Here is a 13,765-nt window from a genome sequence, read left to right as displayed (position 1 = left end):
AAAACATAATGCTCAGCCGAAAAAATCATTTAAAATGTCAAAACAGAGAAAATATGGTTGAGTTATGAAAATAGTAGAATACAGCATGACTGAGTACAAATGTGAAGTCAAAACAGTTAGGAATAATAGTAAAAAAATCCCCTAAGGGTCCAAAACAGTTGGCATCAGGCCTAAATATGGCATTCAGCCCAAAACATGATAATACTTTCCAAAACACAATGATAGCAAATAGTTTTCAATCAAATATGCAGTTTAATAGTCATACGGGGCGGACTAATTCACAATCCCCAATGGTGCACGACCCCATGCTTGTCATATAGCATTTGTGTCACCTCAAAGTAGCACAACGATGTGAAATTCGGGGTTTCATACCCTCAGAACAGCATTTACAATCATTACTTACCTCTATCCGGTCTAAACTCTAGCCCACGATGCCTTTGCCCCTCGAATCGGGCTCCGGATGCTCCAAATCTATCAAAAAATAGATTTATACCATCAAAATATGCTAAGGGAACAAAGCCCACTCGAAATTAACCAATTTACATAAAAAATCTCAAAATTGGCCAAACTCGACCCCCGGGCCCACGTCTCGGATTCCGACAAAATCACAAAACTAGAATCCCTACACTCTCACGAATTCATACATATCAAGAATACCAAAATCTGACCACAAATGACCCCTCAAATCCCTAGATTTAGATCTCCAATTTCCAAGCCCTAACTTCCAATTTTAGGCTTTAGATTCTACAAATTCCATGTTTATTTAGGTAGAAATCACATTAGTATCGAGTATTAAGTCCATAAATCTTACGTCCAAGTGTTTTCCCTTGATTCCCTCTTCAATCTCCCTCAAAAAGCTCTAAAATCGCTCAACAATGGTGAAACTTAGACCCAAAATCGCGGAAATGGTCTTTTAAACATTCTGCCCAGCTATTCACGATCCTTCTTCGCGAACGCGGTCAATGCCTTGCATTCGCGAAGCACAAACTTACGTTGACCACTTATTACTTCATCGCGAATGTGACACACCTAACATGAACGCGATGCCTTAGCTTCTCAACCCATCGCGAACGCGACTACCAGCTCGCGACTGCGAAGAACAATTCTCCATGCCTTAGCTGCTCACCTTTCCTCTACGCGAACGCGGCAACACCCTCACGAACGCGATGACCACTGACCTCAGCCCTTCACGAATGTGAGACCACCTTCGTGAATGCAAAGGCCAACTCTACTGCCTCACATCCTAACCCTTCGTGAACGCGGGACATCCATCGCAAACGCGAAGGCCAAAAACCTGCAACACCAACATCAATTTTTCTACAACTTTTTCCAACATGAAATGATCCGTTCAACCACCCGAAACTCACCCGAGACCCTTGGAACCTCAACCAAACATGCCAAAATATCCCATAATATCATTCAAACTTGTTCCAACCTTTGGAACGCTCAAAACAACATCAAAACACCAAATTTGACATCGGATTCAAGCCTAAGAATTCCAAAAACTTCCAAATTCCGCTTTTGATCAAAAAGTCTATCAAACCTCGTCCAAATGACTTGAAATTTTGCACAAATGACACAACAAACCTACTCCAACTTTCGGAATTCCATTCTGACCCATATATCAAAATCTCACCTATCAACCGGAAAACGCCAAAATTTCAATTTCGCCAATTCAAGCCTAAATCTACTCCGGACCTCTAAAATCCATTTCGATCATGCTCCTAAGTCCCAAATCACCTCCCAAAGCTATCCGAACCATCGGAATTAACATTTGAGCTCTTTTTCACATAAGTAAACATTCGATTGACTTTTCCAATTTAAGCTTACTCAAAAGAGACTAAGTGTCTCAAACCTTACCAAAACCTCTCCGAACCCGAACCAACCAACTCGACAACACATAATAGATATGAACAAGACAATAAGAAGTAGAAATGGGGGAAACGAAGCGGTAACTTATAAAACGACCGGTCGAGTAGTTACATTTGAGTACCCCTTGAGCTACTAATGCTTCGTCCTATGCCTACCAGGGATTTTTTTCTTACCCTCTTGTATTTATGGGTGTACATTTGGGAAATGTTCAATTTTAAGTGTGTGGTGAAGAGACTGTTTGGGTGGATTCTCATGCTAGTTTAGTTGTGTAATTCTATATATTTTGAAAAAAAATTAAAAAAGATAATTAGTTAAAATTAATCCCTCTTGATTTTTCTTATGACCATGGTTCTTTTCTAAGGGATGACTCTTTGAACTAGGTGGTAGTTTGTTTAAGTAGAATTTTCAATTTTTTTTTTTATTTTTACCAATGATGGACTTCCTAGACAGTTTTCTTGAGGGTTTAAAGTTTAAAAAAAATACAAAAAGATTTATTTTATTTTTCTCAAATTATAATGGAATGGGAAGAACTTGAGTATCTATTCTTTTTGACATGTTTTATGTTGGGGCTTAGATCTGGAAGCATTTGTGTTGAGTACTTTCTTTTTGAGTTTTGTGACTATATGCCTTGAGAGTATATGTGTTTGTTTTGATGCTTGGGCTCATCTATTGACTCTTGTTGTTACTTCCTAGTGTTTGGATTATATAATGACTGTACTAGTTGCTTTAAATTGAGAGTGGAATCTGAGTTATCTTGAGTAAATCATGTGCATTGTGTGAGGTGAGATATTGGTTGTACTTTGTGTCATTCCTTGTTAGTCTAGAACTTGCCCCGTGTGTGAGTCGAAGCAAAATGATTAAGTCTTGTGAGTTTAGGAATGATATAGGCGTCTCTTTGATTGACCTTCAGTCTATTTGCCTACCAGTGATAAATGTTATCCTTTGTTAGCCCGTTTGATCATGTAAACCTTTTCTTTGGTACCCACATTACAAGACGAATCCCTTTTGTTCTTAATTAAATCTTATTGAACATTTACCTCTGAAAGCATTTAAGTTGATAGACGTGAAGGAAAAGAGATTGGGTAGTTTTTGAGTGGAACCATAGAAAAGCCAAAAGGTGCATGTGTGGTTAGAGAGAGCTACTAGCTGGTAATACCAATTTATGGAGGGTGTTGAAAAGATTTTGAACAAAAAAAATCCCTCCAATTCACTTTGATATGTGTTAGTGCTTATGTAGATGTGCTTAAAGTCAATGGGCTATGTTATTTACGGTGTCGTAGCGATTTGTTGAGTGATCATGAAGAGGATATGCTTAAAAGTTAAAGTGTATTGTATTAAAAGTGCTTAGGAGGGTTAGTCACTATTATCCATACCTATCCTACACATCCCTTAGCCTACATTACAACTCATGAAGACCTAATTGATCCTAGACTTAGCGAGCTTAAATTAGTAGAGACTTACATTACGGGCAAGGCTATGGTACGAACTTTGGGGGTACATGAGTTTCTTTGCGAGAGTGAGTGAATTATTTCATTCTGTGAGTCCTTAAATTATACTTAAATTCAGATTTGAGTGTGTGGACTGACTACTCTCTTTATTTTGTTGGTGAGGAAACATGCTTTACAATGGATTGGTAAGGAACTTGTATCTTTAGTTTGCACAAGAAGCGAGTCACAAAGAGGAATGTAGTGGAGTCAATTTTTGAGGCTAGGATATTAAAAAGTCCCACAAATATTTTAAATAATCTTGGCATGAGTTTAGAACTTGAGGAAATTTATGAAGAGTGCATATGTTGGGTTCTAAGCGTTGACATAAACTATTATCGTTAGTGTGATGCTTGAGTATGTTTTGAAAGGTATTTCTTGCCTATGCGCTTAATTTTAAGTTGCTTGAGGACGAGCAAGAGTTTAAGTGTGGGGTGGTGATAAATGATGAAAAGTGCATATTTTTTAGTATATTTACATATTAATTCTTGTGTGAGTCGCGGGATATTACATGGTTTGTGAAGTGAAATATGCTCATTATGTGTTTCCTATGTGTAGGGACGAGTTTGGATGATAAATGATCAAAAGAAGACAATTCGACACAAAAAGAAGAGGTGGAAAGAATTGGGAGTTCGTCCAATTACGTGTGTGGCACGAAAATGGACGCGAAAAAGGAGAAAAATGAAACACAAAACAGCAAAGCGAAGCGAAGGCATGGACCGCTTCGTGAACTGAAAATTTACAAAAGCTAAGTCCACGTCTATGGTTGTGCGTTGCGCAAAGGCAGACGCGCCCTCCAGTTCTCCTATTTGATTTTAGATTGCCTTGGACGACCCTCCACCCTACCTAGGTCATATAAATACATACTAAGACATAACTTTGGAGGAGGAGACACTACTTTAGGGTTACACAACACCTTTGGAGGCAAGAATACACTAAGAGCAAGGAGGAAGATTCAACCACGAGTTTTTCCTTTCTTCTTCCTGTTTTCTAATGTTGGTTATGAATTTTAATATTGTATTTTCACATACTACTATGAGTATCTAATTTTTTATTTAGGGTTTTGATGGAACCTTTTGGAGGATGAATTCTTGTTATGTTTAAATATAATTTAGCCTTTGAATTTCTTTACTTGTTCAACTACGTGCTTATTTCTGTTGATTGAATGACCATCAATTGACTATGCCTATTAATTATGTATTACTTGGTAAAGGGTACATATTTAGGTAGTTGTTAAATCACGTCACTCCCAACGTATATGAGGAATTAATACGGAAGGTTTAAAGGTGGGTTTAGGAATAACGAAGTCTTGATGTGGTCATTGATCGCAGCAGACTCAACCTAAGGAAGAGTGGGCGCTAACACTTTTACCCAATAGTGGTATCGGGGTCAATTTTCCACAGGGAGCTTCAATTTGGAGTTGAGTGTTTGTATGGTCTAGGACTATGTTTTAGCTCCTAATTGATCTTCTAACATTTTCGGTTTTCTTTTGACTATCAACTACAATTTATCAACTACAAGTTTAAAGCTAAGTTAGGCTAAGATATTGATTCTAAGTTGTATGCAATATAGAGAAAGACACTAGGGTCGTGGCATGTACCTAGGTGGTCAACTAACGGGTAGAGATTCCTAATGCAAGAATGATGAATATGGGACTTATGCTATAACCGTTGCACTTTTGCACCCACTCTCACACCTCTCGGTAGAGAGAGTGATTTTGCCCAATTGACTCTCTCGAGACCAATTGGGTAGGCCAATTTGCCCAAGCAACTTATGGTTCAAGTTGGGTAATTACTCTCTCGAGGTTTAACCCGTTAATTGGGACTACCATTCTCATGGGTCCATCCCAATTCCTTGTTGGAATTAATCTTGGGGTCATAGACTCTCTTTCTCAAGAAGAGTCAAGACTCACTAAGCTAGACTTAGTGTTTGCAACCACCAAATCTTAATGAAAACATAAGATTAATCCAAATAACAAATACCCAACATCATTCATGCACTAAACAATCACACCCATTAATTACCCACACTAGGGTTGAGCCACAACCCTAGCTAATGGGTTTAGCTAGCCATAATAGAAATAGAAATTGAAGAAATAGTAGATGAAATTGACATAATAATTAACTACAATGTTAATCTACTCAAATCCACGTTAATACTAGAAGAAATTGCCCAAAATAGGCAAAAACCATGAAGTCTTGAGTTCAGCTGCTATCTGATAAAAACCAAAATTGAAAAACTCTCCAAAACTGTACCTAAAAAGTAAATGTTCTATTTATAGTACACAGGAAAAATCGGACAAAAATACTCCTGAGGGTCTGGCGCGGACCGCACACAAATGACGCGCGGCCGCGTAGGGGTTTGGGTCTTCATATCTAGCTTCTGACACTTGGGGACGCGGACAGTGCAAATGCGACGCGCAGCCGCGTAGGGCGTTTCCACGCGGACCACACTGATTAGGTGTGCGGCCGCGTGGGCTTTTGCCTTGAATGACCGAGTTTCTGACATTCTTGGGCACAGACCGCGTGGAAAGGAGCGCGGACCGCGCATCTTGACTTGAAAATTGCATGGTCCCTGAACTATCCTGCGTGGCCGCGTGGAAAAGCAGTGCGGACCGCGCAGGTTGACCTAGAAATTGCCCAGACTCTGAACTCTCCTGTGCGGCCGCGTGACAAATCAGTACGGACCGCACATGTCTTTTTGTTCCCCACTTCAGTTGTCTTTTGACACTTGGCAGATTTCACTCCTTTTTGAGCCGATCTTTGGTATTTGTCATCTTATCGCTTAAACCTGCAATCAAGCGCAACTTGTAAGCATTTTGGGACTAATTTATGCCAGTTAATGCACAAAGCTTAGGTAAGAATGAGAATAAAACATGTAGAAATCACAGTTATCAACTCCCCCAAACTTAAACCTTTGCTTGTCCTAAAGCAAATAAAATGAGACCTACCCCTCAATGGAAAACACCCAAGTAATTCCCGTTTATTCTAAAGTAACCTCAACAAGCATTAATTGGGACTAACAATTGCCCTTAATGCGAATGCATCATTAACACATTTAAACTTTGAAAACTTGTGGATCAAGTGTGACACAAGAGCATCAAGAGTTGACACATTTCATCAAGGAACCTTTCTCAATTTCTTTGGTCATTGTGGAACCCAAACTCACACATCCTCGACTTTCCCTAAGTGAACCTCACCTTTTTAGAGTATTTGCACACAAATCGAGGTGAATGGACTTCTCTCTCCTCTCTCACAAAGAAAAGGCCCTAAGTCCGGGTCTAAGTACCATATGCTTGCCCCTTATGTAAGTATCCACTATTGTAGGCTTCCCTCAACTCAAGATCATATAGGGCTTTTGAGGAGTCATTGTGAAGGCTTTGGGTAAAGGTAGGATATGTTTTTGTTCAAATGGGTTCAATCTTCCCTTAAACACTTCTTTTGATTTATTTTGGCACACTTTCTTGACTCAATTGAGTAATTCACTTCTTTCAAGGGGTTAGAGAGACACATTGTCACTCTTTCTTTTGCAATTTAAACCCTTTCTCTTTTTTACCACTTTTCCATACCTTTTCACTTTTTTGTTGTCCTTGGATTCCCTTTTTGGTTCTTATTCATTTTTGTCTTTCTTTTTGTCATTTTCTCTTATTCATTGCCTTCCTTTTCTTTTGCTTTTGCGCCTTTTTACCACATTGATGCCTTTCTTGTCTCTCCCCCCAAACTTAGACATTTACCATTTACTCAAGGGAAGATTTGGGTGCCAAGAGAGGGTCACATTAAGAACGGGTATAGGCTTGTAGCTTGGTTCATGAAAGAAAAAGGTTTAAGGCTCAAAAGGGGTGAACTAGGGATTATTTCATTGGTAGGTCATGGGAATTGTTCAAATTTTGCATTTTGGATCAAGGAGAGCCTATAATCACGTCTCAAGTAAAGTTCCACCTATGATTTCGCCTCAACAAACATTCAGGGCAAGTTCTAGACCATCGGCTCGGTACTTGGGCTCACGATTCGAATTCTCACTACACACACTCAAGGATTGCCTAAGACGGAGTCGAGGGCCCACAACGACCTTAGATATGATTCAAGCGCACAATGGCCCAAAATGACCACATGATGATTGTTTGGTCAACACAAGAGTCTCAAGGCCACAACTTTCACCATCCTAAACACAACATAATGTCTTTGACCATAGGATCAAAGGCAAATGTGCTAGGCCCAAGTGAAGCTTTGCCTGAGGTACCCTTAACTACAAAAACTTGAAAATCAAAAAGAAAAATCAAAAACGGACTCAAACCCTTAAGAAGGTTGTCACGTCATCTATCATTGGGAAGAGCCACCCGGTTCGCACAACACTTGGAAAGAACCGTACATTAAGAAAATCAAGGGATTATTGCAAACGCCAAAACAAAACAAAAAGGCTACGAGCCTAACTTTGCAACTAAAACGAAAATTTTTTAACGAAAAATAGAAAACCAAAATGAAAACCGAATGAATATGTACAAAAGGGGAGTAGAATATACAACCAGGGGGAATGAATATATACATAGAGTTTAAGAGCATCTAGAATGAACAGTTATACACAAGCCATCTACAACTATGAACGTGCTGAAAGTAAAAAAATATATACAGTAATTCAATAGTCAATCAAAATAGTAGGGCCACACCCCCATGAATAAAATCTAGCATTGTCCCCAATGCTAACTATCAAAATAAACACCAAAATGAAAGAAAGGATATAGAAAGGCCCCTCAAGCCTCATCCGTCACCCTGTGCTGGTCAGTGGCTCCTAAGTCCTTTGTACTGGCAAGGATCTTAGACTGGTCCCCGGCCTGCTACTGTTGTGCTGCTGGGCCAGGTGCCTGCTCAAGAACTGGCTCATCAACTGGTGGGGCAGTGGAGGGACTCTCCTGAACCGGTGCTACATCAATCACAACTCCCTTAGTGCTAGGGAGTTTCCTCTTCTTCCTCGGCCTCTGCTCCTCCTTCTGTACCTGTGCTACTGCTGGCTCTACAGCCGGATCCCCAAATACTAGGTCAAGTGGCAACTGATCTGCCATGAGCTTGTCCACCTCCACTCTCAACTGTGTCACTAACTCCTTGGAAGCCTTCTACTTTCTCAGCTTCTTGTGCTCCCGAGCCAATTTCTCCAACGCTTTGCCATGTGTCCCAACCGCCTTAGTCAAGGTATCCTGCGTCGCCATCATCTTTTCCTGGTTGGCCAGGATCTTATTCAGTGCATCCTCAATGGAGGAAGGAATCTCAACAGTAACTGGTGCTCCCTGTGCCTGTACAGCAGTGGTCAAAGTAGACAACTTGGATGTCGCAGCTGACATCCAGTTGTTCAACTGGCAAGGGAGTGGGTGAGCTGGTTTGCGGTGAACCGGTGAGTCTTTCATGAAGGGACTACCAGGTCAGCTGCAATAGAAGGACCAGCTGCTGACGACGGACCTGGAGGCAATGCCTTATCAGTAGCAGGAATGGTGGAAGGCTCACTAGGCTACTCAATGACTGTTGGCTCCTCAGACTGGCCAGATGCGGTGGAAGTGGATGCCACATTCTTCTTGCCCCTCTTCGGGTTGTCTGGACCCAACTGACTATACCATGTGTACGGGGCCACCGGAGGTACCTTGACATCATATTTCTTTTTCTTCACTTTCAATTCTCTGAAGTACAAAGAGAGTGTGTTTGGGAAGGGGTAGTTTGTTTGGGTCTCATTACCAACTGTAGAAATCACTCTCGACATAATATTACCCATATTTAGAGGGAAACCCGCCATGATAGATGCTACCAAGACAGCACGAGGAAGGGGAATGGAGTGATCATGTGTAGACGGATCAAGTCGACTACACAAAAAAGTCAACCACCCTTTGGCTTCAAAGTTCAGGGTGTTCCTAAAGATCTTTTCTTGTGCTTTCAACCAGACTGGGACTGTACCTGGGGCTGCCAAGTGCTCGGCCAACCAAGGACGAACCTTCTCTTTCATTGCTAGCTTTAATAAATATTGTGATTCATCCTCTTCTTCGAACCCCAGGAATTCATTCAACGATTTGCCATCAAACACAACTGTCTTGTCCCTCACTTTAGTTGCCTTTGAGTCCCGAACTACATGGTGAACATTGCTGTAGAACTCCTTCACCATATGCTCATACGCCATCTCAACACGTTCTTTGAAGAAGCCCCAACCCTCTCTAGTGCGGAATTGTGCTTGCACATGAGGGTTGAGAGGGACAAGATCGGCATCTATGAACTTCCTCTCCGGAATTAGTTTCCTTTTGGGCCACCACTCCCGGAATCTGTGGAAAGCAATCTCACAAACAAACCTGTCTGCCCATGCCTCCGGTTTTCTAGTACGCTTTATCCCCCCGACCTGTGGCTTACCTCCCTCAGCATACCCTCCACTCTCCCTTGATAATGAAGCTGTGGGAGATGTGGAGTATTGCTCTTCTTCTCTTGCTACGAACTCATCAGACGAGTCCGAGATGACATTTACCGGCTTCTTGGAGGACACTACATTACCATGATCCGGGGAAGGGGAATCATAGAGCTGAAATGAAGTGGACATGTGGGTGGGGGCAGACTCCAAGTTAATGCTCCGTGAAGGTGCATACTCACTCCCCGTGGAATGAGATGCAGCTCTATCAGCTTCCCGGATTATCTTCCGGGTTTTCTTTATCAATTCCCTGGTTTTTGGAGTGAGTTTCACAATCTGCTTGCTTTTCCCCCCTCGGGAGGAACTACCTTTCCCGGGTTGTTTTTCTTTGCCCGCTCGTTTTTGAACCATTGTCTGCAAGGAATATATGTCTAACAGAGTAGACAGTTCAGTTGAATGCAAAGAGTGCAGACACAGTGACACAGACAGAAGGGCGCGGACCGCACCAAAAGGCACGCGGTCTGCGCAGTATACTGACACCCACACATACCTTTCTGAATAAACCAACGCGGTCCGCACTGATTTGGACCACGGCCACGTTGGTTCAGCGCGGACCGCACAGAAATGGTACGCGGACCGCGCAGAGAGGTTCATCATCTCCTAACCAGAGTCACGCGGACCGCGCACAAATGCTGCGCGGCTGCGTAGGGCTAATTTAACTGAGCCGGGTGTTTGTTCAATTAAATCCAATTTTTGTTCACCTTTTTGGGGTCCTAAGTGTCCCTACTCAATTATTTAACAAGATTCCATGCCCATGATTAAACAAAAACACACAAAAATCTAATCTAACAGTTAAGCTAAGAAGAAAAAGACGAAAGTAAGAAGTTACACTAGTAGAAAGCAATTAAACGAAACAAAAATTAGACTATTATTGAAATGAATGAGAGTTGTTACCAGGGATTAATGAGATTTCAACTATGTGCACAATTAGTCTTGATGAACAGTGAAAACTATAACTCAGGTGCAAATTTGGCGAAAAGGTTAAAATGAGGCCCAAGGCCTCTATTTATAGAAAAACTCTAGGACCCAGTACCTACCTACCAGCGCGACCGCACAAAAAGGGACGCGGGCCGCGATGGATTTTGCATCCTACACATTAGCTGTTCAATCCACGCAGACCACACTGTTTTGGTGTGCGGCCGCGTGGGACTTTGTCAGAGACTTGGTACTTTCAGCCATCCCAGCGCGGACCGCACTGCTTTGGTGCACGGCCGCGTGGGACTTTGTCCGAGAGCATGTAATTCTGGGTCCTACAGCGCGGACCACACAGAAATGTCATGCGGCCGTGCTGGGTCTTCTGGGCGTTAACCTTTCAGCTGCTCAGACCTACGCGGACCGCACTGTTTTGCTGCGCGACTGCGTAGGCAATATTCAGAGACTGACCATTTTGCACTTTTGCCCTGCACTGGTTCAACATTATCCCTGCAACACTTCACAAACTAGCAGCTCAAAAATCCTACTCTACAACAGAAAAATAAAGAAAAAGAAAAAGACATGGGTTGCCTCCCAAAAAGCGCCTGAGTTAAAGTCGCGGCACGACGCATGTTACCATCACCGTCATTTCAAATGAATGAGTGCCACCACGTGGCTGTCATCAATCTTGCCCAAATAATGCTTGACACGATGCCCATTGACCCCGAAAACTTCACCATTCTTATTTTTGAGATCAATGGCACCAAAAGGAGTTAAACCAACCACTTCAAATGGGCCGCTCCACTTAGACTTCAGCTTGCCCGGAAATAACCTCAACCGGGAGTTGAAAAGAAGAACCATGTCACCAACTTTGAATTCCTTCCCTCGAGCATACTTGTTGTGAAGGTACTTCAACTTGTCCTTATACAAGGACGAGCTGGAGTAAGCATGAAACCTAAACTCATCAAGTTCATTCAATTGCTCAACCCGGAGATTTGCAGCGACATCCCATTCTAAGTTCAACTTTTTCAGGGCCCACATAGCCTTATGTTCCAATTCTACTGGAAGATGACAAGCCTTCCCAAACACCAATCGATACGGCGACATACCAATCAGAGTCTTGAAAGTTGTACGATAAGCCCAAAGAGCATCATCCAATTTCTTCGACCAGTCGATCCTATTTGCATTAGCAGTCTTGGACAAAATACTCTTGATCTCACGGTTGGATACCTCAACTTGGCCACTCGCTTGAGGATGATAAGGAGTGGTCACCTTGTGATTTACCCCATACTTGGCTAGCAAAGAGCCAAAAGCCCGTTTGCAAAAATGAGAACCCCCGTCACTGATGATAGCACTTGGAGTGCCAAACCTCGTGAAGATACTCTTTTTCAAGAATGCCACCACGCTTCGAGCTTCATTATTTGGCAAAGCTATGGCCTCAACCCATTTCGACACATAATCAACCGCTACCAAGATGTAGGTGTTGCCACAAGAACTTACGAATGGTCCCATAAAGTCTATTCCCCAAACATCAAAAATGTCAACCTCTAGAATCGTGTTAAGGGGCATCTCATCTTTCTTCGAAATCCCTTCGGCACGTTGGCAATCATCACATCTTTTCACAAAGTCACCGGCATCCTTGAACAAAGAAGGCCAATAGAAACCACAACTCAACACTTTAGACGCCGTCCTCGCCCCGCCATGATGGCCACCATAGGGCGAAGAGTGACAAGCTTCCACAATACTCAATTGCTCTTCTTCAGGAACACATCGGCGAATTATACCATTGGTGCAAATTTTGAAAAGATACGGCTCATCCCAATAGTAGTCCAAACAATCCCGCTTGAGCTTCTTTCCTTTGGTTAGAAGAGAGCACCACACCGGTAACAAGATAATTGGCAATGTCGGCAAACTATGGCATGTCTAGCATTGAAACCGAGAGGAGTTGTTCATCCGGAAAAGCATCATTTATCTCAAGGCCGTCTAAAGGCCTCCCTTCCTCCTCCAATCGAGACAAGTGGTCCGCCACTTGATTTTCACTACCCTTTCTATCAACAATCTCTAAATCAAATTCCTGAAGAAGAAGCACCCATCTCATTAACCTCGCTTTTGAATCTTTTGTCGTCATCATGTACCTAAGGGCGGCGTGATCGGTATGAATAATCACTTTGGCCCCCATAAGGTATGGGCGAAACTTCTCCATGGAAAAAACAATGGCAAGCAATTCCTTCTCGGTGACCGTGTAGTTCCTTTGAGCTTCATTCATTGTCTTACTTGAGTAGTACACCGGATGGAACATTTTGTTGATTCTTTGGCCCAAGACCGCCCCCACCGCAATATCACTAGCATCGTACATGAGCTCAAAGGGTAAGCTCCAATTTGGTGCGGTAATGATGGGGGTAGTCGTCAACTTTTGCTTTAGAAGCTCGAAAGCCTCCATACATCTCTCATCGAACACATATTTGGCATCTTTCTCTAGCAATTTACACAACGGGTTAACTACCTTAGAAAAGTCTTTGTTGAATCTTCGGTAAAAACCCGCGTGTCCAAGAAAACTCCTCACCCCTTTGACAGAAGTAGGGGGAGGGAGCCTTGAGATAACCTCAATTTTCGCCTTATCAACCTCAATCCCTCTTTTTGAAATTTTGTGACCCAACACAATTCCTTCTTCTACCATAAAATGGCATTTCTCCCAATTGAGAACCAAGTTTGTGTCTTTGCATCGGGCCAACACACGATCCAAGTTTTGCAAGCATTCACCAAATGAGTCCCCAACCACACTAAAATCATCCATGAAGACCTCCAATATGTCCTCCACCATGTCGGTGAAGATTGCCATCATACATCGTTGGAAGGTCGCCGGTGCATTACATAATCCAAATGGCATTCGAGAGAAGGCGAATGTGCCATAAGGACATGTGAAGGTTGTCTTTTCTTGGTCTTCCGGGGCAATGAGAATTTGGTTGTAGCCTGAATACCCATCCAGAAAACAATAGAAATCCTGGCCCGCAAGACGATCAAGCATTTGGTCCAAGAACGACAATGGGAAATGATCCTTTCTAGTCACC

The sequence above is a fragment of the Nicotiana sylvestris genome, chromosome 9, assembly GCF_000393655.2.
Source record: "Nicotiana sylvestris chromosome 9, ASM39365v2, whole genome shotgun sequence".
Classification (NCBI taxonomy): domain Eukaryota; kingdom Viridiplantae; phylum Streptophyta; class Magnoliopsida; order Solanales; family Solanaceae; genus Nicotiana; species Nicotiana sylvestris.
The sequence above is the reverse complement of the archived record's forward strand: the minus strand, read 5'-3'. Positions refer to the sequence as shown.